General features: G+C 37.9%; 1 pseudogene; it reads right to left on the bottom strand.

The window, feature by feature from the left end:
• LOC129676529 (solute carrier organic anion transporter family member 1A5-like) overlaps window positions 1–24,027 on the bottom strand; it is a 40,453-nt pseudogene extending 16,426 nt beyond the window's left edge.
• Window positions 24,028–25,424: the final 1,397 nt, after the last annotated feature.

Raw genomic sequence — 25,424 nt, 5'->3', positions numbered from 1 at the left:
AGCGACCTCCAAAATTCAACCAGAGAACTCCTTCAGCTGATAAACACCTTCAGCAAAGTGGCAGGATACAAAATCAACTCAAAAAAATCAGAAGCCCTCCTGTATACCAAAGACAAAAGGGCCGAGAAAGAAATTAGGGAAACAACACCCTTCACAATGGCCACTAATAACATAAAGTACCTTGGGGTGACACTAACCAAGCAAGTGAAAGACCTGTTTGAGAAAAACTTCAAGTTTCTGAAGAAAGAAATTGAAAAAGATCTCAGAAGATGGAAAGATCTCCTGTGCTCATGGATTGGTAGGATTAACATTGTGAAAATGGCCATCCTGCCAAAAGCAATCTACAGATTCAATGCAATCCCTATCAAAATACGAATTCAATTCTTTACAGACCTTGAAAAAAAGATTCTCAGCTTCATATGGAGAAACAAAAAACTCAGAATCTCCAAAACAATCCTGTACAACAACAGATCATCTGGTGGTATCTCCACCCCCAATCTCAAGTTGTACTACAGAGCAATAGTAATAAAAACTGCATGGTGTTGGCATAAAAACAGAAAGGAGGATCAATGGAACCGCATAGAAGACCCAGAAATAAACCCACACACCTATGAATACTCGATTTTGGACAAAAAAGCCAAAACAATTCAATGGAAAATAGACAGCATCTTCAACAAATGGTGCTGGTCCAACTGGATGTCTACATGAAGAAAAATGAAAATAGACCCATATTTATCACCCTGCACAAAATTAAAGTCCAAGTGGGTCAAAGACCTCAACAAAACCCAGTTAGTCTAAAACTGTTAGAAGAAAAAGTGGGGAACAGCCTAGAACTCATTGGCACAGAAGACAACTTCCTGAACAGAACACCAACAGCACAGGTTCTAAGAGTAACAATCAATAAATGGGACCTCATGAAACTGAAAAGCTTCTGGAAAGCAAAGGACACCGTCATCAAAACAAAACGACTGCATACAGATTGGGAAAGGATCTTCACTATCCCTTTATCTGACAGAGGACTCATATCCCGTATATATAAAGAACTAAAGAAGCTGAAAAGCAGCAAACCAAGTAATCTAATTAAAAATGGGTAGCAGAGCTAAACAGAGAATTCTCTGTAGAGGAATATCGAATGGCAGAGAAACACTTAAAGAAATGCTCAACCTCATTAGCCATCAGGGAAATGAAAATCAAAACAACCCTGAGATTTCACCTTACACCCATCAGAATGGCCAAGATGAAAAACTCAAGGGACAACACATGCTGGAGAGGTTGTGGAGAAAGGGCAACCCTCCTCCACTGCTGGTGGGAATGTAAACTGGTACAACCACTCTGGAAATCTATCTGGTGCTTTGTAAGACAATTAGGAATAGTGCTTCCTCAAGACCCAGCTATACCATTACTAGGTACATACTCAAAATTTGATCAAGTACACAAAAGGGATACTTGCTCACCCATGTTTATAGCAGCTTTATTTGTAATAGCCAGAACCTGGAAACAACACAGATGTCCATCAACAAAGGAATGTGTACAGAAATTGTGGTATTTTTACACAATGGAATACTACTCAGCAATCAAAAAAGGAGGAAATCATGAAATTTGCAGGCAAATGATGGGATCTAGAAAATATCATTCTGAGTGAAATATCTCAGAAGGATAAAGACAAACACGGTATTTACTTACTTATATAGACCTATACGATATGACAAAGATAATGAAATCTATACACCTAAAAAAGATTCTCAAGAGAGTGGACATGGGGTAAGATGATCAATCCTCGTTTAGAAAGACAGATGGGATGTGCATTGAACGTATGACAGGAGTCTACTGAGTGCATCTGAAAGACTCTAACTAGCAGTGTTTTCAAAGAAGATAAAAAGACTCATGACCAAACCTTCGGCAGAGTACAGGGAATCATATGAAAGAAGGGGAGTTAGTAAGATGGTGAAAGGATTGGAGCTCCACAAGGACCAAATATATCTGGGCACAGGGCCTTCTCAGAGACTGTCATTCAACCAAGGACCATGTATGGATATAACCTAGAACCTCTGCTCAGATGTAGCCTGTGTTAGCTCAGGAACCAATTGGTTTCCCATAGTGAGGGGAACAAGGACTATTTCTAACGGGAATTCCATGACTGGCTCTTTGACCTCCCCACCCCCCCAAGGGAGGAGCAGTCCTGTTAGGCCACAGAAGAGGGCTTTGCATCCAGTCCTGAAGACACCTGATAAAACAGGATCGGATGAATGGGGAGGAGGTCCCCCTTATCAGTGGACTTGGAAAGGGGCACGGTGGAGATGAGGGAGGGAGGGTGGGATTGGGAGGAAATGAGAGAGCAGGACACAGCTGGGATACAGAGTTAATAAAATGTAACTGATAAGAAAAAATAAAATTAAATTAAAAAAAGATTAAAAAAAAGAATAGAGGAAATTGTCATGACTTTCTACACAGGAAACTATAAATATAGTATATAAGTGTACACACAGGACACATCGCATGTAACAGTCTAGAAATATATTTTTTCTAAATGGATAATAGATTTAAATATCGTAATTTATTTTCCTTCCATTATTATTAAAAAAAAAACTTGACAAATCAATTCGTGGAAGAGGGATTATTTTGCCCACAATTCCAGGATACAGTCCACCATTCTGGGGATGTCAAACAATTGGAGCTTTAACACACAGTGAGATATGTCAACAGAGTGGGTGAGTCCTTTCACTCTGTTATTATGGATATTCCAGGCTGGGGATGGGATCTCAACCAGCCATAGTCATACATACTCAGACAAGGCAAGGACCTAGAATGCTAGAATCCATGCTGCCTGAATGTGCTGGGGCTCTGTCATCCCTATTCCTGTAGAAGGAAGGAATCCTCCTTTCTGTCCATAGGTATAGGGTGGTAGGTGCTGAGAGATTTTTTTCTCATCTGTAGCACAATTGTTCCAAGTCTCATTATCTTGCTGTCTTGTTTATCACCAGTGTTTTGTCACACTTGCTCAGCTCAAGATGTGGCTCTTCCCTGCCACTTGAGGCTTTTCTATTCAGACACCTGCTCCCTTTCTGAAGTATGTTGAGTTTTTAGGGAACCCACAGAGGCCTATATGTATCAGTCACTTTAGAAATAATGTTACCATCTATGTGCATCCTTGCATTCTGAAAATGAAGCTATGTGCTATTTTACCACTCAAGAAAATGGTATGTATGAAAGGGGACATTGTATGCACTACAAAAGTAGGTCGTAAAAGTTATCTTTACCTGAAACTATTTATATCGTATATCCTGCATGCCCCTGGCTCGCCACATTTCAGAGTTCCCCAGTGTAAACATGTTCTGTCTAGCAAAGCACCAATGTAAATAGGTGCTGGTATGCCAGCTGCAATGAAAAGACAAACAAACAAATGAAAAACAAAACAAAAAATTAAAAATCAAAGAAACAAACAAAAAATCCTCTTATTCACTTTAAGGTGTGAGTTGTGTTTTGGGTTGACAAGATAGTTTCGTCTTCTTATACAAGAAAAATTATTTAAGCACTTAATATTGGTCGGATATGTTGGAAAAAGTTCTCATACCTAATATTCTTGTGCAAAATGCATGGAATCCAACTCCAAGTGACTTCTCTTCAGGTTTGATACACCTAAAATGCATAAATAAGTACATAAATAAAATTAATCATGCCAATCATACATCTGACATATTATCCTTCCAGTGACAGTGGTAGTTCATTATTCTAATGCTTAAGATTTCCATTCTGAAGTGAAAATGATACAGCTCTGTGTCTATTAAGCCCACATAGAGAAAGGACAGTAAGGACTTCTGGAAGCTGGCCTCTGACCTCCACACATCTAAAGCCAGGCTGAGCCCATTAACAGTTAAGAGATTGTTTGCTATGCTAGATGAAGAGTTTCATGGTTACCATGACAACCACCATGCTATGACCAACAAAATGGACCGAAACTTTTGAAACCACAATCAAATAAACCTTTCTGCTCTTAAGTTGTTTGCCAGGCATTTTCTCATGTTTGTAAAAAAAAATATAACACATGTCATATAAAAATCCAAGATATCGTTAAATGCATTCCCTCAGGTAAACAGAGAATGAGCCAACTATACATACTATGACATTGAGAAATTATTGGTTATATGGATTTTAAAAACTTTAGATGTTTTTCTTTACTGCTCTATTAACCTAGGAGGTCATTGGCCTCCTAGGTTATTTTTCTTTACAGTACTAAAGAAAAATAGACTTGAGGTAGTTTTAAGAATTACATTCAAAATGGAGGCCTATGAAGCCATAAGAATAAACTAAAAAATAGTCTTATAAATTAAGAAAATAGAATGGCACAGCTATATCTAATGGAAACAGCATAAGTCATAAAGTCAATACATGTTCTTGGCAAAGCTGAGCTGAGTGATACAGTCGCTATGGTGCAGTCTCCTACTCTTTTGGCCTTGATCCCTATGTGTCAGATGCATGGGGGTCGGGGTCTTTCATTATTTGTACAACTTGGGAATATTAGATTGATGGAAATTTTCTTAGGAGTAATTTATGCCCTCTTCCAGGAGCACTGCTTTTAAGCTTTCCCAGGAATGTCCTGACCTAACTACACACCCTCACCCCGCTTTTAGGAAGATATCCTTTTCTGGCCATACTTGAAGGTCTGCCTTACACCCTGGAGGTTGTGACCCAATTAGTTATGTCACAGACCTCCTTAGGAGGCTCTGAGTCAAAGATGCTCTTGGCACATCTGCCCCAGCACTTAATCAGAAAAGAAATAATCAAAACAAAATAAACTTAAAAAGGTAAACAACATTTGGTAGACAAGAAAAGTTTGCAGCACATCAAATGAAAAAACTTCTTCATAATACTGATGGACAAAGAATGATGTGGATACATGATAAAAAAAATAGAGTATTAAGACCTCCCTTTCTTAGAAAAAGTTAACTCCTACAGGGCCACTATGACCAAGGAACAACAACAACAACAAACACCAAGATTAGATATATAAATAAATTCTACAAATACATAAAATATAAGTTTTTTTTAGCAGAAATTAAAAAATAACTGCAGCAGCTTTGGTCTGAAGACTTTTCTTGGGCCTAATGACATTTAGCACTCTGACTATTAAAAGTTGATAGTACACTGCTTGGAAAATGTCAATTCGTCCAGGCTGGCTTGGATGTTTACTTTCTGTCTGGTGGCCTTTGAAACTGGAAGAGCTACCAGCCTGAGAACAGGCAGTCATGCTTTGGCAAATATGCCCTTGAAACTGCAATATTCTTAAAAGTTGGGTTGTGGGATTGACTAGAGAAATTGATTGAAAAGATAATTCTGTTCTAATATGGTTTCTCAATGATGACTAAAGTTATGACAAAGCAGAAGTTAAAACATGTGTGGGGATAGAAATGATATTGTTTATGTTTTGGAACAACATGCATCTATCCCTGCCTACTAAATCCTGAGATAATAAAAAAGCCCCCAGACTGCCAGTCAGTCAGGATGTAAAACTCCCCCTGATCTCCATGCCTGACTCACTCTTTTCTCAACACTCATTGCTGTATCGACCCATTTTTAGGCTCTGACCTCAACAGGGGCTGGAAACCAGCAATGGAAGTCTTTAAATGTCGCCTTTTCTCACAAAATACATCCTTGGGTAAGAATATGTGTGTGTGTGTGTGTGTGTGTGTGTGTGTGTGTGTGTGTGTGTGTATTTTATTATGGAAGTGACTACATGAAAGACTTTAAGAAAATACAACAGACTAGAAGAATAATGATAGTATTATTTACATTGCAATCATAACATTCAGCAGGAAAGAGCAAAGAAATATGAAAAAAAAAAGAAATTACATATTGTTGCCCACAAGATGGATCAGTAGGTAAAGTATATTGCCACCAAAATTGACAAACTGAGTTCAATATCTGGAACCCAAATGGGCAAAACGAATCAACTCCTGTGAGATGTCTTGTCATATTAATATGCATGTCATGGTATGTAAACACACACACACTCATCAACACAAACAAATGCATGCACATACATGCATACACACATCCATACTTGCACACACATGTGCCTACACACAAAGTACTTTAAATAATCATACATTAAAACAGTAATGAGCCACATCTTTATACCCAGTTACATGTTAATTTCAGAAAGTAAGGTAACTGAGAAAGTGAGTGGGGGATGAGAGCATGTCTACAGAGCATGTTTGAATGCCCTAACAAGAGAGTTCGCTGCTCATGTGCCCTAAACCTATGACCATCCTCCTCTAAGAGGAAAATGCATCCTTATCAAATGAGAATCTGGCTTTGAAACTGAGGCACCTGGAATAGTGAGGGAGAAAGGAGATTTCACTTAGCCACATTAGTTGAATCTGCCTGGCAAGTAATGGGATGAAAGATGTCATAGCGAAATGTCCCTCACAGTAAGAGTCTTAAGAACTAGCAATACTTGCTGCCCTTATCTATCCCTGAACCTATAACTGAAAAATGGCATATAATGTATCTATTTAGTAAATATAAAAATAAAGCATCTTAAAATAGAAACTGAATAAATAAGGACAAATATCTAGCCTATTCCAGTGAGTGTGTATGAGGGGTAGAAGCAGAGGAAAGATGAACAAAGGAGAGGGAATGGAAGGGTTAGCAGACAGAGGGGGAGAGGAGAGGAGAGGAGAGGAGAAGAGAGGAGGGGAGAGGAGAGGAGACAAAGAAGAGGAAGGAGGGGAGAGGAGAGAAGAGAAAAGAGAAGAGAGGATGAGAGAACATGAGTGAAGCATAGGATAAAGAAAGGAAAAGGGAATTCGGAAAAGAATGAGAAGGGGGTGCAAAGGGAACGTGGGAAGGGGAGCTGGAAAAGCACAGGGAAAGGGAGAAATGAGAATCACACTTCAGTTTTTAAGGATAACATGTTTTACACATAACACAATTACACATCATGCTTACCTCAACTTTGCTTCTGAATTGCAATGAGATAAGAAAGGACAGGTTGAGTTGTCTTCCCATTATTAGTGGGTGTAAAGTTTGCTAGGCTGAAAAGAACACCTGCTAACACAATACACTTTGAAATTTTGCTCTGCAACATGCTGGTTTTATCTTAAAGAGCTGAGCATTTGTCATTGCATTCATAACCCACCTTGATCCAGAGTATATATCAGTGCATTGATGTACTTCCTGTTTAGAGAGTATCTGTTATTTTCTTCATGTCTTTTATTTAAGACAGTTTCAGCTGAGGGTGTCAAGGAACCCTGGTCACTTTTACAAAGGATTTCACACTCTGCCAGTCAGTTGGCTGAACATAGAAATGAGTGCTACACAATTACTCTCCATCTGTTAAAACATGATTTCCATTTATATGGTTTAAGATATAAGGGACAGAACTAGGAAAAAGCAGGAAAGAAAAATTTCAAATTATTGTTAAATTCAGCAATGCTTAGTATAAGAATCTTAGTGAAGGTATCTTAGAGCATTAAAAATCTAAGAACCAATAACAAGAGCCTTTCTTGGCAAAAGAAACTTCAACAAGTGACCAAAAATCTAAATGACAACAGTGGAGTTGCTCAGTGGGGAGATGTTCTGGCCACAAAGGCTTGGTAACCTGAATTCAATCGCCAGAACTCAGGAACATATGTAAAATATTAAAATAAAGAAGTCCAAATGAGTAGCATACTTTGTTATAACAGTGAAATAAAAGGCAAAATCAGAATTGCTTGGGACCTTGACGGCCAGGTAGGTTGGAGTACACAGGCAGAACGGCAGCAGGAATAAAAAGAGAGACCCTGTCTCAAAAAGAACATAAAAGGCGAGAAATGGTATCTTAACATTGTCCTCTGACCTTTCTGAGTTCTTAGTGGCATACAGAAAATTACCTCCCTAATATATACACATTACACATTTGCATATGGACACATTTAAAGAAAGAAAGAAAGAAAGAAAGGAAGGAAGGAAGGAAGGAAGGAAGGAACGAAGGAAGGAACGAAGGAAGGAAGGAAGTAGGAGAAAGAGAGAAAGCTAAGTGAAGGAGTTACTTTTTACCTTAGAAAAACCATGAATCCAGGCATGGCTTCTAGTGAATAGATAAAACTGCAAATTAATGAGATGATTAAAAAGTACTGCATCATGTTATCACAGTCACGGCCCTTGTTACACAACCCAAGGACTGCAGATGAGTTTCCTGATGAGCGAATGCAGCTGCAATTTTGAAACACCTGTCAAAAAACAATGTCCTATTTAAGGAAGAAAAATATCAGCCTTAAACTATCAGTATTTTCGACACAGTCAGTTGTATCAAAATGGAGAGTATTGGGTCAGCCATAAAACTCAGAAAGAGCACATATCTAGTTTGAATAAGGACCCAAGTATGAACACAAAACCATTAAATAAAAAATACTCAGTAAATGAAATGAAGACTCTTTTTTTATGTTTATTTCCATCTCTTGTTTGGTATTTCAGAATTCTGTCATAAAATATAAAGAGCCAGAGGTGGCAAGGATACCACAAGAAAACCCACAGAATCAAATAACCTAGAACCACTGAATTGCCAACCAAAGAGCATGAATGAGATGGACCTAAGCCCTGTTCACAAAGTAACAGTTGTGCAGCTGGGTATTCATGTGTCACTCCTAATGTGGGAACAGAGGCTATCTCTGACTACATTTTCTTCCTTTGGATCTCTTTCCCCTAATTGATCTGCCTTGTCTAGCCTTAAGAGAAGACGCTCCTGATTTTATTGAAACATAAAATGCCAAAGATGGTGATGTATATGGGAGGCCTCCCTTTATCTGAGGAGAATGGCATGAAGGGCAAATGGGAAAGGGAGTGTTGTGGTCATTTTACATCCCTAGCCCCAAACTACTGGACTCAAAAAAAGTTTCCAATATCTAGACCATATAGCTAGACTCTTCTCTGACTAGTTTAAAACTTAAACACTTTATATCAATCTATATTCTGCTATATGGCTGGTTACCTCTGCTCAGGTACTATGCATTTGTCTTCCACACATTTTGATGGATGAATATTTCATGCCTAGCTCTATCCCAGAATCCTATTTACCTGCTGTATGTCCCACCTCCTATTTCCTGCATTATCTATAGGCCATTACATTTATTGACAAGTGATAAATGCTTCCATATAGACCCAATAGTGTCCTTCTGCATTTCCCCTTTAGTCTAATAAAAGGCTATTTCTCTTACAACAATAAAATATATACAATAAGAACCATTATGAAACAATTATAAAAATTCTAAGGTATGATATACATTATCCAGTTCATATGTATTTGACAACTTTGAAGAAAATATTTTACTGTCTATTCTGTCTTGGTGAGGTCAGAGTACTGGGCCTAAATTATTTTCTACCATGGCTTGCATTACCAACCTAAAAATACCTTCTAGATCTAAAAAACATCTTCTTAAATCTTAAACAACTTGATCTTAATTATAAGACTACAACTCTGTAACTATCTAGTTTTCAAACCCACCAGAGACTTCAGAAGTAAATAATATTACTTCAGTATATAGGAAGTACAAACAAGCAGCTTCCAAAATAGAGAACTGACAGCCAGCCAGCTTCCTGGAAAATCACCCAAAATTTTCCTATAATGTTGGAGCATCATCTTCAGATTCTGGCTCAGAGTATCTAATAGACATAAATGTGAGGCAGGACTTATGAAGAACTTGACAGAGCTAGGCAGTTGACTTTATCTGCATCCAAATTTTATGCATTTGGACAACATTCTGTCTTCAATTGAAGTAAGGCATTTTCTTTGCCTGATGGCTAGCTTGCTACATATGAAGCCAAATACTAATGGAGGTGCATTATTAATCATCTTCTTTCACATAAAATGGGGTGCTAGGAGGGGCTAACATGTCTCAATATCAAAAAGTCTTAAATTAATAAAATTAATAACATGGCATATCTAAATGCCATATTTTGTAGGTCTCTGATGTTTTCAAAGACCACCTTTCTTTCTATAAACATTTATAAATTGTATAATCATTACCCAGCTATCTAAAGTAAATCTAAAAAACTATGTGTTGCTTGTTTCTAGCTATTTAATATCCGTTCAACCTAGGGTGTATATATTTGCAATAAACTAGACTAATATCTAACATGACCATGAGTCTGATTGATTAACTATTAACTTGCATTACTTAATTATCCTAAACAGATTTTAAAAGGACCGGAAGTAATCCTTGATTTATAAATGAGTTGCATAGGTCCAATACCATATGCAGGAGTTGAAACATAATATCTGTGTAAGAAAATATTTTTATATTTGTATTAATGGGCAATAATAAAAACAAATGTATCAAAAATAACCTTAATTATGTATTAATATACAAAAATCTATACTAATGTAAGCAAAATAATCTTATTTCTATATCAATATACAAAATCAACACCAATGTTAGATTATAGGTTTATAAGATGTTCTTTGGTTTAAGAGTAGATTCAACAATCTACCCTTTTCTCTTATTATTCCTATATTACTCCTATGTGCTATTCCTATTTCTTTCCATTTTTCTTTTTAACTCCTTAGCTTCACCTAAGCAAGAAAGAAGAATAGATAAAATAAAAGGAAAGAAAAAAAATACCTGAGTCTAAGTCCCCATATCTACTTTTCCCCATAATCAAGACAAATTAATAACTTGTTAGCAACTCCTTTTTAATGACAAACATAGATCACTCAATAGAATGACCATCCTAGTATATGGGACTGGGATTCTGGGAAAGAACCAAGTGCCAATGATTCACCCAGGTAGCTTGGTGGGTAGAACATGAGACTCTTAATCACAGGGCTTGGGTTTGTGCCATGCTTTCCATCTTTAAGTTGAGGGGGGTTTTCCTTTGAGACCCAAGTTCCCAGAGTAGTGACTCATGGGGCTTAAAATATATTTACAAATACTTAGGTCATCCTACTCTCTTCCTTGACTAGCTCATAACATAAAATAACTCATTTATAATAATCTACATTCTGCCATGTGACTGGTTACTTCTGCTCAGATATCACATGCCTGTCTTCCACACATCTTGCTGGGCAAATCTCTTGCAACTAGCTCTATCCCAGCATTCTTTCTGCTTGTTGGATGTCCCCCATCTTATTTCCTGCCTCAGCTCTAAGTAATTAATTTTTATTAACAGGTGATGCTTCCATACAGACACAAGAGATTACTTCTACAGGGAGTTGAGAGGATAGAACTTGGGGTAGAGGAGGGAAGGGAAGGTGTAATCAGAATGTAAATAAATAACTTAATAAAGAATATAAAAGTATATAAAATAGGTATAATTTTTTAAATAGCATTTTTTCTAACTCTATGGAATAAATTTACCAAAATTCAATTCTCCTTAATGCACACTTTAAATATATATATATATATATATATATATATATATATATATGTATATATATATATGCATATGTATGTATATTTATTTATTTGGTTGATTAGATGGTTGATTTTCTAGTAGGTGTGCATGCATGTGTGTGTGTGTGTGTGTGTGTGTGTGTATGTGCATACACATGTATAGACAGGAGTTTGCCATGGCATACAAGTAGAAGTCAGGGGTTTAGTTATTCATTATACCACATGGATCCCAGCATGCAACTCTGATGGTTAATGGCAAATGACTTCACCCACTGAGCTAGCTTTATACCCTTCATATGTGTGTGTGTGTGGGAGGGGTGTTGTTGTGACAGGATTTTTGAGTAGCCATGGCTTTCCTGAAACACACTCTTTGGACCAAGCTGGCCTCAAAATCAGAGATCCTCATGCCTCTGCCACTCCAGCAGAGTTCAGGGATTAAAGGCATGTGCCAGCACCCCTGGCAATTTTTACAAAGTAAACAAATAATGCTTTGTTTCGTTTTTTACTAGTACCAGTTACTAAAACAAAATTTATCTCAGAATGTTGACTAAATAGTTAGGTACTTACTCATAAACAGTAATGTCCCCAAGAAAAAAAAGTTTATTAAAAAAAAAAAACAAAGTTTGTACTTTTTGAATTGTTCTATTTCCATGTCTGATTAAGAATTAAAAGTTTTATTTTAATTTGACTGTCAACGAACTCTAAGTACTATAACATGTTTAAGGCAAAAGAAAATGTCTTAATGACTCCTTATAAATGACTCTTTATCATGCTAAACCATCATGATGAGGGACTGGGAAGGTGAAACGGTCTTTAAAGTCCTGCACAAGCATGAGGACCTGAGTTCTCATCCACAGCAAACACGTGAACAGTGCATACACAGAGGATGTGCTTGCAACACTGGTGCTCTGAAGGTGGACACAGGTGACTCCTTGGGCCTCACTTGCCCAATAGAAGCACTAAATACCAGGCCAGCAAGATCCTGTCTGAGAAGCACCAAGTACATGGGACCTGAGAGTCAAGAGCTGAGGTTGCCTTGTGTTCTCTTTGTGTACATGCATCAGCATACCACACAAATGAACACAACAAATAAATAAAAATAAATAAATAAGTAAAGATCATGATATGAAAAGAAAATGCTTCTGTCTGCCTCAACTACAGATCAAGTTTGAAGGTAGCCCAGGCTTCATAAAACCCAACACAACAAAGGTCAGTTTCTGTCCAGAGTAATTTACATATATATTAACTCAGAAAACTTGAATAATGATCTCAAGTGTTTTGAAATTACAAAATAATGCTCAGTCACTGCCAGGGTTTTACATAACATCTAGGAATTTTAAGGTCAAGTGTGCATAAACAAACTAAAGTGAGTTGTTCACAGAAATATTAACCTATTTTAGGCATGACTAATTTTGCTTTTCAGCAGCTGTAGGATTAGGTCATAGCACATGTAACACAGTACACACACATCAGCCCAAACATTAAATGGATGTTTACCATGTTGATTCCTGTTCCGACAGACTTCTCACAGCCCTCAAGGCAGGCGGACATGTATGCTAGGCCATTGTCTCCACACACCGTATCCCATGTTTTCGTTAAGCAGCTACACCTTGTGTTGCAGTCAGTGAGGACCTCATTCTCCACATCAAGAGGCTGCTGAACTCTGAAATGATTTAAAAATAATGGTACAGATACTGGAAACTTACCCAAGCACTTTATTTTCTTCTCTTCATCTCACCAAGCATGCACTCACATGCACACAACATAGAGGGAGAGAAGAAAAAAGAGAGATAGGAAGGAATGGATGGAGGGAGAGAGACACACACACAGAAAGAGAAAGCATTTCATCCTCTCCCAGAACACAAACAGAAATCACACAAAAATCACCATGTGGTCTCTACATGGCTTTTGTCACATTAGTTATGTGGTCTCGTGACTTGTCTCTACAAGTCTCATGATAGCTTTTATTCAATGACTTAAAAAAAAAACAAAAACAAAACGTTAAGTGGCTGCCCTATAGGAAAACCCTGTGCTGTTAGAGCTAAATTGAGAAAGGCTAATCTCTCATTAATCTGCCTGATGGGAAATAATGTAAGGCCTGGCTTGAACCAAATCTGTGATTTCCATTTAGAAGAGAGACTCTGCTCTCCGTCCACAAACAGATTGGTTTGACTGAGCAGCCATGTTCTTCTAAGATGCGGAAAGTGTCCAATGCATATAATGAGATTCAAAGAGGAAAATGTTGATTCTAGAGGCTGAATTCAAACCCTGTCCCTCAAACACAGTATGCAGTCAGCCTGACTGGAGATGGACTCAGTATGTACAGTTCTACATTGGTGTTGTTGAAGGCAATTACAGTAAATTCACTAATTCCCCCTGGGTTTCAATTTCTGCATCTAGAAAGTGAATGGAAAATTTCCTGTGTTAAAAAAAGAGATTCAAATCTAATGAGATATATATGATTATACTTAAAATTATTAATATCTTACAATTCTTAAGGATTTTGAAAGAAGCTTTATTTTTAATCTCTCTGTCAGGTGTATGTGTGTGTACGTGGGTGTGTACAACAGCATGCATGTGGAGGTCAGAATACAACCTTTTACCTTGGTGGAGACAGAGTCCCCCGTTATTCACTGCAGCAAATGACAGACTAGCAGGCCCTGAACTTTGAGGGTTTCCTCTCTATGCTGCTCAGCACATTGCAGGAACACTGATTACGCTTATTCTACCATGTTAAGATTTCCATGGATTCTGGAAATCTGAACTCAGGACCTTGTGCCTGCTCAGCAATCAGTTTAACACTGAGTTCTCTCTCCTGCACTTTGAAAGAAACATCCAAGTGTGTGCTTTATTTCATTTAAGTGATTGGTTGATTATATAACAGTGATCTAAACTAAGTTTTAAATTTCTCGTGCTAGTACAGAATACAGCCAAACAACCCTTAAAATGTAAACTCAATACTATAGAGAACATGAGAAATAAGTACACTAGTGACATAAATAAATATATACATAGATTGACTTACTGTGTATTAAATTCAATTATGCTAAATTTGAGCCCACTTATGAAGGCCTGCTGATGAGTTTAATTTTTAAAGCTGTCTGTTGATGGGTGTATGAAATAAATAGATAATTTAGGCGATAAGCTCTATGTTGTTTTCTTTTATTATACTTTAAAGCAGACTAGAACACTATCATGACAACTACTCACATGCATGCAAAATCATAAATGTACTCACTGGAAGTCCCCACAATTTTTTAAGCATATAAATTGTATGGAGTGGTATATGATTACTGGGTGGAAGGAAGCTAAAAGACAACCATGGATCACTGTTATAGAGTTGTAATAAAATGATCTGGTCATGTATAACTCTTGGAGAAAATGAACAGAAATTGTGAAAATATGATCTTCATTAGGAAACAACATACCCTTCATAAGAGGTAGTTAAGCCAGCAACTGGGAAATTATCACAGGTCATCAAAAAGTTACAGAGTGATACAGGGTACTCAGCCAGGAATAGGAAGAATGCTATATATGCAGCTTTCCTGACAGTAATCTTGAATTTCTTCATAGTATAACCACCAACCATGTAGCCAATGCATATTGGAAGTAAGTTATAAAGACCTATAAATGTGTTTTGTTTTGATGACAGTGTCCTTTGCTTTACAGAAGCTTTTCAGTTTCATGAGGTCCCATTTATTGATTGTTGCTCTTAGAGCCTGTGCTGTTGGTGTTCTGTTCAGGAAGTTGTTTCCTGTGCCAATGAGTTCTAGGCTCTTCCCCACTTTTTCTTCTAACAGATTTAGAGTATCTGGTTTTATGTTGAGGTCTTTGATCCACTTGGACTTTAGTTTTGTGCAGGGTGATAAATATAGATCTATTTTCATTTTTCTGCGTGTGGACATCCAGTTGGACCAGCACCATTTGTTGAAGATGCTGTCTTTTTTCCATTGAATGGTTTTGGCTTCTTTGTCAAAAATCGAGTATTCATAGGTGTGTGGATTTATTTCTGGGTCTTCTATGTGGTTCCATTGATCCTCCTTTCTGTTTTTATGCCAATACCATGCAGTTTTTATTACTATTGCTCTGTAGTACAACTTGAGATTGGGGATAGAGATACCTCCAGATGATCTGTTGTTGTACAGGATTGTTTTGGAGATTCTGGGTTTTTTGTTTCTCCATATGAAGCTGAGAATCTTTTTTTCAAGGTCTGTAAAGAATTGAGTTGGTATTTTGATGGGAATTGCATTGAATCTGTAGATTGCTTTTGGCAGGATGGCCATTTTCACAATGTTACAAAACACCTGCCTACAGATTGGGAAAGAATCTTCACTAACCCTTTATCTGACAGAGGACTAATATCGAGTATATACAAAGAACTAAAGAAGCTGAAAAGCAGCAAACCAAGTAATCCAATTAAAAAATGGGGAACAGAGCTAAACAGAGAATTCTCGACAGAGGAATATCGAATGGCAGAGAAACACTTAAAGAAATGCTCATCCTCATTAGCCATCAGGGAAATGCAAATCAAAACAACCCTGAGATTTCACCTTACACCCAACAGAATGGCCAATATGAAAAACTCAAGGGACAACACATGCTGGAGAGGTTGTGGAGAAAGGGCAACCCTCCTCCACTGCTTGTGGGAATGTAAACTGATACAACCACTCTGGAAATCTATCTGGCGCTTTCTAAGACAATTAGGAATAGTGCTTCCTCATGATGCAGCTATACCACTGCTAGGTATATACCCAAAGTTTGCTCAAGTACACAAAAGGGATATTTGCTCAACCATGTTTATAGCAGCTTTATTTGTAATAGCCAGAACCTGGAAACAACCCAGATGTCCATCAACGAAGGAATGGGTACAGAAATTGTGGTATTTTTACACAATGGAATACTACTCAGCAATCAAAAACGATGAAATCATGAAATTTGCAGGCAAATGATGGGATCTAGAAAAGATCATCCTGAGTGAAATATCCCAGAAGGAGAAAGACAAACACGGTATATACTCACTTATATAGACCTATAAGATATGATAAACATAATGAAATCTATACACCTAAAAAAGATAATCAAGAGAGCGGACATGGGGTAAGATGATCAATCCTCGTTTAGAAAGACAGATGGGATGCACACTGAAAATATGACAGGAGTCTCCTGAGCGCATTTGAAAGACTCTAACTAGCAGTGTTTTCAAAGCAAAGACTCATGACCAAACCTTTGGCAGAGTACAGGGAATCATAAGAAAGAAGGGGAGTTAATCTGATGAGGAAAGGATAGGAGCTCCAGAAGGACCAAAAATATCTGGGCACAGGGTCTGTTTGAGACTGACATGCAACCAAGGACCATGTGTGAATGTAACCTAGAACCTCTGCTCAGATGTAGCCTGTGGTAGCTCAGTAACCAATTGGTTTCCCATGGTGAGGGGAACAAGGACTATTTCTAACAGGAACTCAATGACTGGCTCTTTGGCCTCCCCACCCCCCAAGGGAGGAGCAGTCCTGTTAGGCCACAGAGAAGAGCTTTGCAGCCAGTCCTGAAACCTGATAAAACAGGATCAGATGAATGAGTAGGAGGTCCCCCCTATTAGTGGACTTGGCAAGGGGCACCATGGAGATGAGGGAGGGAGGGACTGGGAGGGAATGAGGGATCGGGGCACGGCTGGGATACAGAGTTAATAAAATGTAACTGATAAGAAAAAAATAAAATTCAAAAAAAATGGGAAAAAAAGAAAATAATAAAGAAACATAAGATATCTGGCAAAAAAAGAAAAGACCTATAAATGCAAGTAAAATTTTATTTATAAAAGACAGGAGAAAAACAGATATGCTATAAATTTGTGTAATACATCTTACTTTAAAAATTATTTAGTTGGGCTGGAGAGATGGCTCAGATGTTAAGAACACTGACTGTTCTTTTAGAGGTCCTGAGTTCAATTCCTAGCAACCGCATGGTGGCTCACAATCATCTATAATGAGATCTAGTACTCTCTTCTGGCCTACATGCAGACAGAACATTTTATACACAATAAATAAATAAATATAAAAAAACAAAACAAAATACTACTTACTTAGAGCAGACTCAGTGATCCTAGCCTCTACTCAGCCACATATTGCATATAAAGAGGTTTCTAAATGTCCCCAAAATGCCACTTTAAAGAGACTATTAGCATTTATTTAACCATTTTCAGCAATCTATAGACTTTATATCTCACACATATAATATGCACATATTAAATATTTCATGTATTTCTTCCATTTTGTTTAATGGGAATTTGACTCCATGTCAGGTGAGTTTTGAATATCACTGAGTCTGTGCTTATTAAGGGAAGAATATTTTGTGCATTGTCTGTTAGTCAGCATTCTTCTCCCCTGACACTCTTTCTCCAGCCAAAAAATCAAAAGAAAAAAAAAAGGAAGAAAAAAAAATCCTGGTTAGGTTGCATAGACACAATGCTAGAACCAGGCTTGGAAGACTTTAAGCATCCTCTGCAGGTCTACACCTTGGTATATAATATACTTCTGAGGGTAAGGAGTGGGGTTTGGACTTCCAGAGAACCAATATGCATGATAATCAGCTTTTAAGTGTAAAGTAGAATCCTTGTGTTTTGTGTACTAGCAAGAAAAGCAGATGCTGGCTGCACAGACTCTTCATACTACCGTAGGACTGAGCAACCAAATTAGAAGTAATGAGGACAGCAAGCATTGAAGCCCAAAAGTAAAACCTGGGAGTAAGACACAAAATCCCAATGAATTAACTCCTCATTCCTCACGAGTTAGCGCTGACCTATATGAACATCTCCAAAGATTTCCATAACTATGATGATTTCATTAAGATTGGACAGGGAACAAGGAGTGTATCTCTGTTTTATTCCTTTCCCTATCCTTTCTTGATTTCTCTGGAGACTGGAAGGAAGAATTTTACAAGAATATCTTAAGAGATTTCAATTTCATTGTTAGATCCTAGCTGTATTATTTTACTCTTTACTGTTCTCTTCGGAATACAGTTTTTCATGTCCTTCTGGGAGGGAAAAGTGCTGCTAAGGAAATAATGAAAGCACATACCTGTTAGGAAGATTGCCACTGCATTTGATTTTCCAAATTGCTGCTCCACGTATTTAGGCTTAAAGGTAGCAATATTGGTAAATGCAGTGAATTGGAGCACACTTGTAAGAATGAAAAGCATGTAAATTGGATTGCAGATCAGCCTCTTCATGAATGGCAAGATATCTGAAACAAGATAGTGTTGAGACCATTAAGTCAAGCCGACCTTAAAATTTGTGTCCAGTATTCTTTTAAAATCTTATCACAGATTTTGTTCTGTGATATAAATGCATTTGATAAATCTTTACCTCTTGGGATGAAGTTCTGTGTAATTGTTTAAGTCACTTCTGAAAGTTAGTGGCACAACTGGCAAAATAATAATACAACCTAATTTGCCAACAAAAACACAGGGAGATGGATTCAAATCTGTGGCCACATTCTTTCATTTCTTTTTTTCTCCTTCCCTTCTGTTAGTATCCTGCACTCACTACAAGTGAATAGTCTGTTCTCTGGAATCTGCAAAGGACTAGCTTTAATGAGTTCAGACTCTGACTCTATCACTTCTTTATGAAAGGGATAAGCTAAAAACTTAGAAAGGCTCCAGAAATCCTGCTGCAGCCCAGACCACCTTAGCATCTCACCAGCACTTCTCAGCAGGACATGCCTTAGAAGCACCTAGTAATATTTTAAAATATCTCAACATGAAGGTCTCACTGTAAAGAATGCTTACTCAGTTGGTGTATACCAAGCATCTTCCAAGTGACTTAACCAAAGCTTTCCCCTGTTTAAGAAGCAGGAAGCCAAGTTTGGAGCCTGTCTCTAGATAAAGAATTAGATCCCACTGAAGATAATTTGGTTGAAATTCACAGTTTAAAGTCTTTTTTTCTTTTTCTTTCTTTTCTTTTCTTTCTTTCTTTCTTTCTTTCTTTCTTTCTTTCTTTCTTTCTTTCTTTCTTTCTTTCTTTCTTTCTTGGCTTCATGTCTAATGTCTTCATTTTCTAATTATATACTATCCTTAATAAACTGCCTAGAGTTTCTTAGAAAGAAAATTATTCAAAAGAAAACATTTAGAAGTAGAAGCAGAGCAGTTTAATAAAAAGAAATGAAACCTAGTGGTAAAGTCCATCTTTATGAGTGAGATGTTTGCAGTCAGAAGTCCTAAAAGCTTTTGAATTCACCCATGTTTGTTGACATCCCTGTTTTCCTAAATTTGTCTTCACAGTTCACAGTTTCTTTCTGTAGTGTCTTATTCTCTGCTCAACAATTTCCTAATTTTGAAATTAGGTTGGTTTAGTAGACCACAAAACTGCACAGAGAGGTCAGTATTGGCCTTTTCAGGAGAATCACTAATATGAACTTGATTCTAAGAAGGTTCAAGCCCCTGAACTGGCTCTCAGTAAGACTGGCTCCTCAGCATGGTCTGTAGTGTTCAAGGAAGACATGTGACTGTTTAATGCACATAGGTGTTGGGGGCTAAGAGTGATGGAGGAAATAGCAATGTCATCAATAAGGTGTTCACTACAGTATTCTGTGTCAGAACAGCAGAAAAACACAAGAACATAAGATAATACTACCCTCATTTGACAGTTAGAGCAATGGCCATTGCCCATATTCCAACTCTACACTTTAAGTATACTACACAGCAACTAAAAACAAGGAAATCATGAAAATTTCAGGGAAATGATGGGAACTAGAAAAGATCATCCTGAGTAAGGTATCCCAGAAGCAGGAAGACATACATGGTATATATTCGCTTATAAGTGGATAGCAGACATATAATGTACAATAACCATGCTAAAATCTGTACACCTAAAGAATCTAAGCAAGAAGGAGGACCCTGAGTAAGATTATCAATCCTCATTCAGAAAGGCAAACAGGACGGACATTGGAAGAAGGAGAAAACAGGGAATAGGACAAGAGCCTACCACAGAGGGCCTCTGAAAAACTCTACTCAGCAGGGTATGAAAGCAGATGCTGGGAATCTTACAAAAGAAAGGGGAGATAGACCTAGAGAGGACAGAAGCTCCACAAGTGGAGCAACAGAAGAAAAAAATCTGGGTCCAAAGGTCTTTTCTGATACTGATACTCCAACCATTCATGGAGATAAACTAAAACTGTTGCACAGATATAGCCCTTGGCAGCTCACTGTCCAAGTGAGTTCCCAGGAAGGGGAACAGGGGCTGTCTCTGACATGAAGTCAGTGGCTGGCTCTTTGATCACCTCCCCCTGAGGTAGGGCCAGCCTTACCAGGCCACAGAGGAAGACAATGCAGCCAGTCCTGATGAGACCTGATAGGCTGGGTCCAATGGAAGGGGAGGAAGACCTCCCCTATCAGTGGACTTGGAGAGGGGCATGAGAGGAGATGAGGGAGGAAGGGCAGGATTGGGAGAGGACAAGAGAGAAAGCTACAGCTGAGATAAAAAGTGAATAAACGGTAATAAAAATAAAACAAAAACAATTTCTAAAAAAAAAAAAATAAAGAATCCTAGAGCCCTAAACACCTTCTTATGCACTAACTCTGATCTCTTGTGAGTACTACATAGGTCTCAACACTCACAAATGTGGAACAAATGTTAAGTTTTATAAATATTTTCTCCCTCTTCTGATGTCTGTCCCATTTGCCTTTCTGAATGAAAACTGAGCAGCTTATCCAGGGTCTTCCTTCTTGCTTAACTTCCTTAGGTATAGAGATTTTAGTATGATTATCCTATCTTATAGGTCTAATATCCACTTGTAAGTAAGTATATACCATGTGTGTCTTTCTGCTTCTGGATGCATCACTCAGGATGATCTTTTCTAGATCCCACTATTTGCCTGCTACGAAGCAAATGTCCTTGTTGGACACTTGAGCATATTTTGGATATATGCCTAGGAGTGGTATTGTTGGATTTTCAGGAAGACAGCAACCAGGACAGGATCCTACCACAGAGGGCCTCTGAAAGACTCTATTCAGCAGGGTATCAAAACATGTGCTGAGACTCATAACCAAACTTTTGGCAGAGTGCAGGGAATCTTATGAAAGAAGAGGGAAATAGAAAGATCTGTAGTGGACAGGAGATCAACAAGTAGAGCAACAGAGCCAAAATATCTGGGCACAGGGGTCTTTTGTGAGACTGATACTCCAACCAAGGACCATGCATGGAGATAACCTAGAACCCCTGCACAGAAGTAGCCCATGGCAGCTCAGTGTCCAAGATAGTTTCCCAGTAATAGGAACAGGGACCATCTCTGACATGAACTCATGGGCTGGCTCTTTGATCATCTCTACCTGATAGGGAAGCAGCCTTACCAGCCCACAGAGGAAGACAATGAATCCAGTCCCAATGAGACCTCATAGACTATAGCAAATATTATATCGGTGGCTTGACAGAGACTTGCAGCTGTTATATTCATTTGTTAGGAACTGAAGCAGTTTGGGGTCTAGGGATTGTTTTGGAGTAATGGAGTTTGTAAATAAAGATATGAACATTTCTTTTAAACTCCAAATGATCCAGTGTTTTCCCATATGAGGAGTTCTACTTCTTTTTCACGGCTCAGCAAATTTGAGCAATATATATAATTAGATTTTCTTTTTTTCCTCATCCAACAATAAAATTTGGAGAAAATTGTTTTTACAAATGTGCACTCCTGATCACTCAGCTGTCCCACCTTAGCTTCTCACAGAAACATCACTAGTCTGCATCATAGGTTAATAACATTCCTGCTTATTTTAAAACAGTCTGTTTTAAGGGGACAATTCTGTAAACTATCAGACACCTTCAAATGGGCAGGATAATGTCACCTATCATGATTTCTTTTTCAGCCTTGATCAAGAATGTTCACAGCTAAACTTACTTTTTTTTTTAATCAAAAAAGTTTTTGTCTTTATCTTTACCTTCGATTTCTGGCTATTTGCATTTTTCTAACTTGGACCAATATTTTCTGTAAAATAGACTCGTCAAAACAGATGGAAAAATATATTTGCTCACTGAGTGTTCAGAATGACCTAACATTTTCATAAAGTCTAATCTAATCAGGTTCCCTATCACGTCAGTTGTTTCTGAGTAGTGACTGTGGAAGACCTTTATCATGTCTGAGTAGGGACGATTAGTGATAAACTATCTTAAGTCAGCACAGTGTAACAATTCCCCCTGAAGGCAGACCCATCTGAACCAAATAGATTTTAAAGATTTCCTATTTGCCTTTAGTGACTCCACATCTTTGTTTTTCTTCTTTATCTTTTTCTCTGTGTTTCTCTTCATTGTCATTTTTAGGTCCATCTTCAATATCCTCTAGTCCTTCCTTTGGGAGTGTTTTTGGAAAAAAGAAAAACGGGATGCTGGTCAGGATATTCACTCCTGCAGAGATCAAAAATCCAATCCACCAAGCTCCAACCCAGCGAGTATCAGTGGGAGTGATGGTCAGGTCATCTGTAAAGAAACACAGATATTGTGTTAGCTTGCACCATTCTTTCCTGTATAAAGTACAGAAAACTATTAATCCTTATAATTCCATGTGACCATAAACTTTGTATATCATTTCTTCTTGTTGTTTGGGCCTTGATTTTGTGATCCTCTCCCTATGCTTCTTAAATCCTGAGATTACAGACATCTACCACCCTCTTTGCTAACTCAAACCTTCAGAAAAACTGTCTAAGATTGATCAGTTGGTGAAATTAAAACTAAACAAAAAGTATTTCTGGAGTACTACATGCAGAAACATTTAACACTACATTTCAAAAAGACAGAAACAAGATTTGAGACATATTTTAGGAATGTTTTCCCTTTAGCCTGGTTTATACATGTCTCAGAACATTACATTGGCTGAGAAATGGGGCTGGAGAGACAGTTACATGAAGGGTATTGTTGCACTTGTAGAGGTCCTGAGTTTCTATTTGTAACACACACATTCAAAGTCACTACTTTCTGTAACAATAATTTTGGGAGATTTGACAACCTGTTCTGACCCAGAAGGATCTCACACACAGGGAACACACACATACACACACACACACACACACACACACACACACACATGATAAGAATATAAAATATACATTATCCAAATATTCTTTGCATTTTGTGTATTCATTTAAAATTAACTAATTTTATCTATCTGTATGTGGTGCTATATTTTCCAGCAGTGACTATTTTTTTTTCTTCCATGTGAAATGTTTATAAATTGGTGCTCATCATGTAACCAAAAGATATGTATTGTTGTTTTTTATCCATAATGACTTCCTCATTGGAAAAAAAAATCATTTAAGTAAATTTCTAAAACCAAAGGTGTGGCTGAAATATGGGGGGCGGGGAATGTTGGAGTAATCAGAATGTGCCATTTCATCCTTACCTCTGCTCTTCTTAGGTCTGCATCTGTAAATGGTGATAAATTGTTTACAGATGGCAGCCAGAAGAGGAGCAGAGGTAAGGATAAAATGGTACATTCTGATTATTCCAACATTCCCCCTCCATATTTCATTAACTGAGGAGCCAAAGAGTCAGTGATGCAACATTTCACAGGATTCTCCCATACTCTGAGGACTGGATGATATAAAGGAAATGCATTGTGTTAACCTGTATTCACAGACCCAGTGTCTACATAAGTCCTTGCACAGAAGGATCCTAACAAAACTCCAGGTCATCAGGGTCTTACAAAACAGGGCCATTATACATTGGAAGCGTCTGATCTGGCTTTTATTTTAATTTTATAGGGAATTGTAGTTAACAGATTGCATGAATCTGAGGAGAGACTTTGAATTTTGGACTTTATACATGCTTGAGGCTGTGAACAACTATGGCAGTTTTGAGGATGGACTAAATTCATTTTTTATTATGTTTTGACTATAAGCCTATCAGTGCCAAGGAGTATAACTGGTGGTTTCAACAGTTGTGGCCCACCCTAAATTCATGTGTTTGAACGCATGGCAATAGAGAGCAGCACTACTAGGAGGTGTGGCCTTGTTGGGGTAGATATGGCCTAGTTGGTATAAGTGTGGCCTTGTTGGGGTATGTGTAGCCTTGTTGCAGGAAGTGTGTCACTGGGGCAGGATTTGAAGTCATAAATAAGCTGAGCTTCTGCTGCCTGCATATCAAGATGTAGAACTCTCAGCTTCCTCTCCATTACCATGTCTGCCTAAAAGCTGCCATGTGTTCTGCATGATGATAATTGACTAAACCTCTGAAACTGTAATGTAGCCCCAATGAAATGTTTTCCTTTACAAGAGGTGCCTTGGCAATGGTGTCTCTTCACGGCAATGAAACCCTAACTAAGACATATGGAAAAATATAGCTCCAAAAACATGACAGCAAGATATAGATGAAATCTAAGATGCCAGTGCTTGAATAGTAGCAGCAGGAGGAAGAGGACAGGGAGGAAGATATTACCAAGGGAAAAAGAAAATCACAGCAAAATGTCTTGACCTAAGGCACCTGATTGAGGTGTCAATAGGCATCAGTTTGAGACTATAAGGCACACACACACACACACACACACACACACACACACACACACACACCTTTCACCAGAGTTAGAAATGGGATACAGGCATTAGAATACTAATTCTAATTTCAGCTCCCAGAGATTTTGAAACAATATCATCAAAGTACATCAAAGTCTCAAACTTTATATAGGGAAATTTTCTTCTACAGAATAATGTATGGGAAAGGAAAGGGTAAGCTGCTCTTCCAGCACATATTTTAGAGCAAGATAGAGGCAAAGCAAGGTCATGGTGGTGGCTCATCCTTCTAGTACCAGCACTTGGAAGGCTGAAGCAGGAGGATCATCAAGAATTTGAGGTAAACTTAAGCTAAATATTAAATTCCAGACTAGCCTGAGCTATATTTCAACACCCTATCTCAAAACAGAAAAGAAAAACAGGACAGGAGAGAAGTCTCAGTGGTTAAAAGCACTTGCTGCTCTTGAAGAGAACCTTGGTTCATTTACCCATAGGTAGCTGACAACCACCTGTGATTCCAGGTTCAGGGGATATAAAACCCTGTAACGGAGGTTTGATTTCTTCAAAAACTCA

Source organism: Psammomys obesus, unplaced genomic scaffold (genome assembly GCF_907164565.1).
Source record: "Psammomys obesus unplaced genomic scaffold, mPsaObe1.curated_primary_1811, whole genome shotgun sequence".
NCBI lineage: Eukaryota > Metazoa > Chordata > Mammalia > Rodentia > Muridae > Psammomys > Psammomys obesus.
This window is presented reverse-complemented; position numbering and strand designations above follow the sequence as displayed.